This window comes from Ipomoea nil, unplaced genomic scaffold (assembly GCF_001879475.1).
Source record: "Ipomoea nil cultivar Tokyo-kokei standard unplaced genomic scaffold, Asagao_1.1 scaffold2422, whole genome shotgun sequence".
Taxonomy (NCBI): Eukaryota; Viridiplantae; Streptophyta; class Magnoliopsida; order Solanales; family Convolvulaceae; genus Ipomoea; species Ipomoea nil.
In genome coordinates this window covers 272,910-279,409 of record NW_017618850.1, presented here as the reverse complement: position 1 = coordinate 279,409, position 6,500 = coordinate 272,910, and positions in this window count along the sequence as shown.

The following is a 6,500-nucleotide window of genomic DNA, read 5'->3' as shown; positions in this document are numbered from 1 at the left end:
CCATAATTTCTTGATCAATAGATTTTTCCTCCAAGGGTGGGGAAGGCATAGTGTCTAGAGGTATGTCATTGCTCTGTAGCTCCATTCGTATTCTATCATCAAGCGGAAACGTTTGATATCGGGAATTGCAGGATGATATATCAGATGTGCCAAGCTTTAAAGAAAATTTTGAACCAGAATCCTCTCTGGAAATCACAAAAAAAATCTCCGCTAGTTGGAAATGGCTAGCAACCATTTGATGAACTTTCATTGCAATGGGATGAACTTGATTCACGTTGATTACTTTGAGTATGAGATGTAATATTCCTATTACAGGAAACTTCATCCAACAAAGCAATTATCAGGAGCTCACAAATCCACTCCCAACTCAACTTTAGTTAAGAATCCGTTGCAATTATTTGGATCATTCGCCTGACCATGGTTCACTTGATGTTATGGCGAATGATTCAAATAGTTGCAACGAAGTATTAACTGAAGTTGAGTTGGAAGTGGACTTGCAATCTCCTGATAATTGCTTACTGGATGAAGTTTCCTATAATAGGAATATTACATCTCATACTCAAAGTAATTAATGTGAATCAAGTTCATCCCATTGTAAAGAAAGCTCATCAAATGGTTGCTTGCCATTTCCAGCTAGAGGAGATTTTTCTGTGATTTACAAAAAGGATTCTGGTTCAAACATTTCTTCCAAGCTTAGCACATCTGATATATCATATTGTAGTTCCCTATATCAAACACTTTTGCTTGAAGATAAAATACGAATAGAGCTACAGAGCATTGACATACCTTTAGACTCTATGCCTTCCCCACCCTTGGAGGAAAAATCTATTGATCAAGAAATTATGGAGCGTAAAGTTGAGCTGAAGAAACAGGGTATAAAGAAGACAAAAATCTTGAGCCAAATTGATGAAGCCATTCAGCATGAAAGTCAAGAGGAGAAAAAGAACGTTGAATAGGTAGCAATGAACCTACTTCTCATCACAGCATACAAAAAGATGATGGCTAACAGAGGTAGTAATTCCTCAAGAAAAGCTGCTAGTAAAGTAGTAGAAGGAAAGGCAGATGCTTTTGCTAATCATACTCTTGTTAGATACAAGGAATATGAAAGTAAAGGAAAGAGATGCTTTAGTGAGCCCGAGTTGAAAGAAGTTATTTGTCCCTTCTATGCAAAAAGGATATGAAGTCTGTAGTGAGTACATTTTGAATGAATTTCAGTGATGCCTGCCACAAAAAGGCAACCCGATGTAAATCTTACCACAGATATAAAGCAAAAAGCGGTGTTTTGAATAATGTTAGTAAAGCTGCTGCTTCCTCAGGCGGGGTTCGTAAAGGAAATTCATCTGGTTCAAAAGTTTGCTTAAAGCGTTCATCCTCCTCAGTAGCATTAATGAAAGATGATTCCCCTTCGAGTTGGGTAAAGAGAAAGAAATAAGTGAGTGAATTTGAGCTCAAACTCCTCCATGCCCCCAAAGCAATAGGAGCAGTAAATAGAAAGAGAATTAGTTCAAGTTCAAGTAGGAGGGGTGAAAACGGTAGCAGTTTCACCACTGGCATCGTTTTTCCATTAGCAAAATGTTGTTGGAAGAAGTAGAGGTTGAATTTGAAAAAACAAAGCAGGGGAGCAAGAAGTGGGTTCATGTTTTAGCATCGGAAAGTGAGCTTCACAAAGTGCCGATCTCAACAAACCCAGCTATAGAGAATCTAAGCAAAAGTGTTACCACTGAGAAAACTTTATTTGAAGTTAGCGGCATGATACGGAAGGAGGTTGGTGGGGCTGATGACCTGACAATATTGTTGAATATTGATGAAGACGACACGACAAAATCGGACTATGTTGGTCTTGCAGTGCCCAGGAGGGTGGATACAATTTATCATTTCTAGGAGTCCAAACTCCTTGAAAGTCAAATTGCTATCTTAAATAAGAAGTAAGAAGTTGTGCGTGAGTAATAACACTAAAGTGTCTTCATTGCTGACCTTTGGGACTTCCAATTTTTCGGATATAAAGAATAAATTTGGCTTCGCTTCCACGGTGATATCTTTTCTAAGTTGCAAGAACTTGAGGAATGGGTGCAAGCATTGGGGAGGACGTGCTGCAGCAACACCTGGATGATGATAAGGCATTGCTTTATTATAAAGAAAGTGTGGCTTTGTTGTAGTGGCAGATATTGAGGAGGAATGCTGGCAGCAAAAGGCTCATATAGTCGTTGTGTACACCGTATTAAAGTTCTTATGCTTGAAGGGTCATTCAAATGACAAATAGAGAAAGGCGGGTTAAACAAGTCTAGCAATTTAACTTCTAAATTGCATGTTCAGATAATAACAAGATTGACAAAAAAGTTGAAGAAAATCATACATGCTCTGCAAAGCAACTAGAAGTTGAATAATGCTGAAATTGATTGATGAAATAGAGACTTTGGCACTTTCTGCAGCATCCACATTTAGAGATTGTACAGTCTAGAACGTAGGTTCTTCATAGATATCCTGCACTAACAGATGCCAAAATTCTTGGTTGATGTAAAAACAAAATAGTAATCATTCTAAACATGTACCATTTTTATGTTGCATTATTACTCAGACTAGAAGGAAGAGAGGAATGCGCTTACCTTGATTACGTCATCTGAAATAAATCCTGAAAATTGGCTAGAACCATCTGTACCGCCAACCCCAAACATCCCATGAGATAACCAATTCAACCATCCACGGGGCATGCTGAATAGTCGTCCATCTTCGAGAGGTTTAGCAATATTAAATGATTGCACGAGAAAGCAAGTAAAACGTCCTGCAAACAGTGTGAGAAAACTTTTTCTTAACAGAAACTAAGAATTTAAAATGACAAAAAAAAAATCTTTTAAAGCAATATAAAGAACAAGATTGCACGTGTTTATTATGTGATTCTTATTTCTTAAAATCATAGATTTAATGCTTCAATTCTTCTTGTATTCTTAAGCTAAACTTCCAAGAAAAAAATAAAACTTACATGCACCACTAAATTGACAGTGTATGCTACGCAAATCTATTCTATGCATCACAGTTACCTGCAGCAATCCGTAACATAAGATCTCATCCATGTCAGATTCTTTCTCTATTTCGTCTAGCATTTGCATCACATCTTCAGCACATACCTGATAATGATGAACAAGAGTTTTTATGAAGAATAAAAATGTAGAGAGGCAACAGATTCGTTTTTACACATTCATTAAATGATTTTGGTAACAAATAGATACCAACTAGCATTTTGGCAGATAATATGAAGATAACAATTTTAGGAATGTAAAATCAACTGTCAAACAAAGTAGGAACTAAGAAGCAACTTAGGAAGGCAAGTGAAGGGATGAAAAAGGTTGGCAAAAAGATTTTCTACAATTAGATAATATATAGCAATACAAAATAATTTGTTATGTAATAAATTTAATAACATATGTATTAATATTTAATTAAAAAATAGTAAAATACTAAAGATTTGCTTAAATTTAATTAAAAATACTAAATATGTGCTTATGTACAAACATTCATGTATATTTTGTTTTACATCACTTGTGAAACAAAGAGTAACCTTGACTAGCTCAAACTATTGGGTTAGCCACGAAAACTCAAACTAGCCCATTCAGGCCTCAAACTAGCCCATTCAGGCCATTGGGCTTATCGAGCTAAAATTTTCAACCCTAACCCTTAAAGTTTTCGATTTTGTCAAATTAGCCCACTAGTTTCGGGTTAAGGTTGGCATCCCTAATCACAATCTTGAACTTACCTTGACAAATGAAGGGACAGAGAAGCCTTGTATGCTAAGTGTTTGATAGATTGCCCAACTAGTATTACGCAACCATGAGAGTGGAGTCTAAGGCTAGTTGGCTAGTCCAATGGTCATGAGAATAGCATTGGCACTATTGTTGTATCGAGCTTGTAGCACATTCACTAATAACTCCTCTTTACATCAAAGACTTAATAGCCAAGTCTGAGTCCCTCCTTTCTATTCTTGTTTGTTAAATATTTCTATTCCTTCGCCTATGTTTGCTTAGGAGTCTAGTGCATATTTCGATTGAATCTAAGATCTCAACCTACATGATTGTTGAGCTAACTCTTATATACTCGGTTATAACTTGTGATTAGCTCCTCTTAAGTCAACTCCCTTCCGTCACACCTTGAGGACGATATCCGGTGTGAAAATACCCTCTAACACAACTCTACCACTAAAAAACATCTTTCACTAGTCACTCATAAAAACTGGAAGGATTGCGCAAACTACGCATGATTCCCATGAAAAGGGAAAAAAAAGTATTGCTGCAAGTAATTACCACAAATAAAGCATCCATGGTCATCAATTTGTAAGACGTATGAAGAAAATCTAATGCATTATACTAAAAAGATTTCATCAATTTTTCACTCATCTCATAAGCAACCTCCAAATAGAATAATACCCAGGAAAATGTTGCTTCATAATTGTCAAGCTTGAAAACTTCATACCAAATACAGTCACGGCTTGGAAAAAATAAATGAATAAATCAAAGCAATGTTCATCAATGAAAATTCATATAAAGGAAACAATCTTAAAAGAACACACAGCAGCATAAATACCAAGAATCAGCAAACTTGAGGGCCAATGTAGTACGCGGGATGTCTAAGAGTCCTACAATTTTGGCAGCTCGAGCTTTAAATTATTCTCAAATCTCAAAATCTGCATTTCATTTAAATCTTATTTTCTTTCCTATTGTCATGCATTTAATGTTTCAAACACTTCCTTTAAACTAGATCTTTCTGGTTGAAATTCAGATTATATATTATTTGAATCCTAATATATTTCTGGTTTGCGTTTTAGATGAATATAACAAAGCCAAAGGTCACACTATTTTAGTTGGCTTGCAATGGCATCAAAGTATCAAGTGCTGACAAACTTGACTTTCTACCTTCAGCACACATATCAAAATATCTATGCTTCCACCCACCCTCTCCCAAAAAATAATGCAGCTTATAACTTTCATAGTGTTGTTCTTTTAAATTCCCACAATACCATACAGCAAACAATTGCAAGCTAAGGTAAATTTAGCAAATTGGAGAACAAAATTCCATATGCATAATTTATGCTCAGATACAGCAATAGCTGCAAGCTATAAGACTATAATGGAATTATGGCAAGTTATACTAAATGGTGTTTTTAAAGCATTCTAAAAATGCTTGTACTGGAATAATTAGCAGAAAACATGGAAAAAGTACAGAGAATTTATCTTGCTTTAAAGCAAATGGGAACTGAAGGTAATCAAAAGCTCAAGAATCAGCTCAACATTTTCCAATAATACTTCTTCTGCGATAGTTAGATGATTGTTAATGTAAATTTTATCTAAAATTCAGATTATTGTAAGTAGCTATAAATGATTATTATACAGATATGCCACAAAAATAACATGAATTAAAAAGTTAAAAGAGAGAAAAAAGTATTTGCTTTATCCTTTGTTATGTATTGCCAACCATCAAAATATTTACCCCTAAACTTTCATTAGAAGCTCAAACCCCAGCACAAAGAAATGAAAATGCCCAAATGTAATCACATTAAAGAAAAAAAAAAAAAGTTTCCCCTTCGTCAATTTTGTTACTATTACTTGTAAACCGGAGTGGAAAAGAGTGCTTTTCTCAAATAATCAGCAAGTTACCATTCCATAGAGTAATCTTGAGCTGCTCCGTTTGAATGTCCCGAATGTATTGGCCAAGGTAACCTAATAGCAACTTCCAAAATAAACCTTCAAACATTTCCAACAACAAGCGTGTATATGTAGTTCGTTTCCTAGCAAGGTTGTTGAATGATGTATATGTAGTAGAATAAGAGGACCAAGAATACCTAACTAGGAATAAAATATAACCTAATGGGCCTATTTTTAAAAGGGCCTAGGGTTTCAACACTCCATTATTATTGCGTGAAGCCGTGAACCATGGTCCACACAAGTTGTGTAGACCATATTTTGTATATTATAAAATAATATATATTTAATACAAAAGTAATGTACTTTTAGTATATTGAAAATGTACATTGTATTCAGGAGATGTACATTATTTGTGTACTGAGTGTACATTATATTATATAATGTACATTCAGTACATAAATAATATACATTTAGTATATTAAAAATGTACTTTTTGTTATGGTCCACACAATAATTTGCCTTCAACACTCCCCTCAAGCTGGAGATCAGTATAAATCATATGATACAATTGGAATTTTGGATTCTAAAGAAGGGGATTCACTTGCCGTTTTCGTGACGTCGTTTTAATTAGATAATAATAATTTTTGTTTTTCACTTGCCGTTAACTGCGTTTCTCTCTTCGCAATCGCATAATTTAGAAATTATTAATCTACTGTATTTAAATTATAAATCTCCAGTATAGAAATTATGAATCTACAGTAGTAGATTTGTGAACATGTGATAGAGCTATATGTTCATAATTTTATAAATATATGTTAATAATTATAGAGCCATATGTTCATAATTTTTTATGTTCATATATCCAATTGT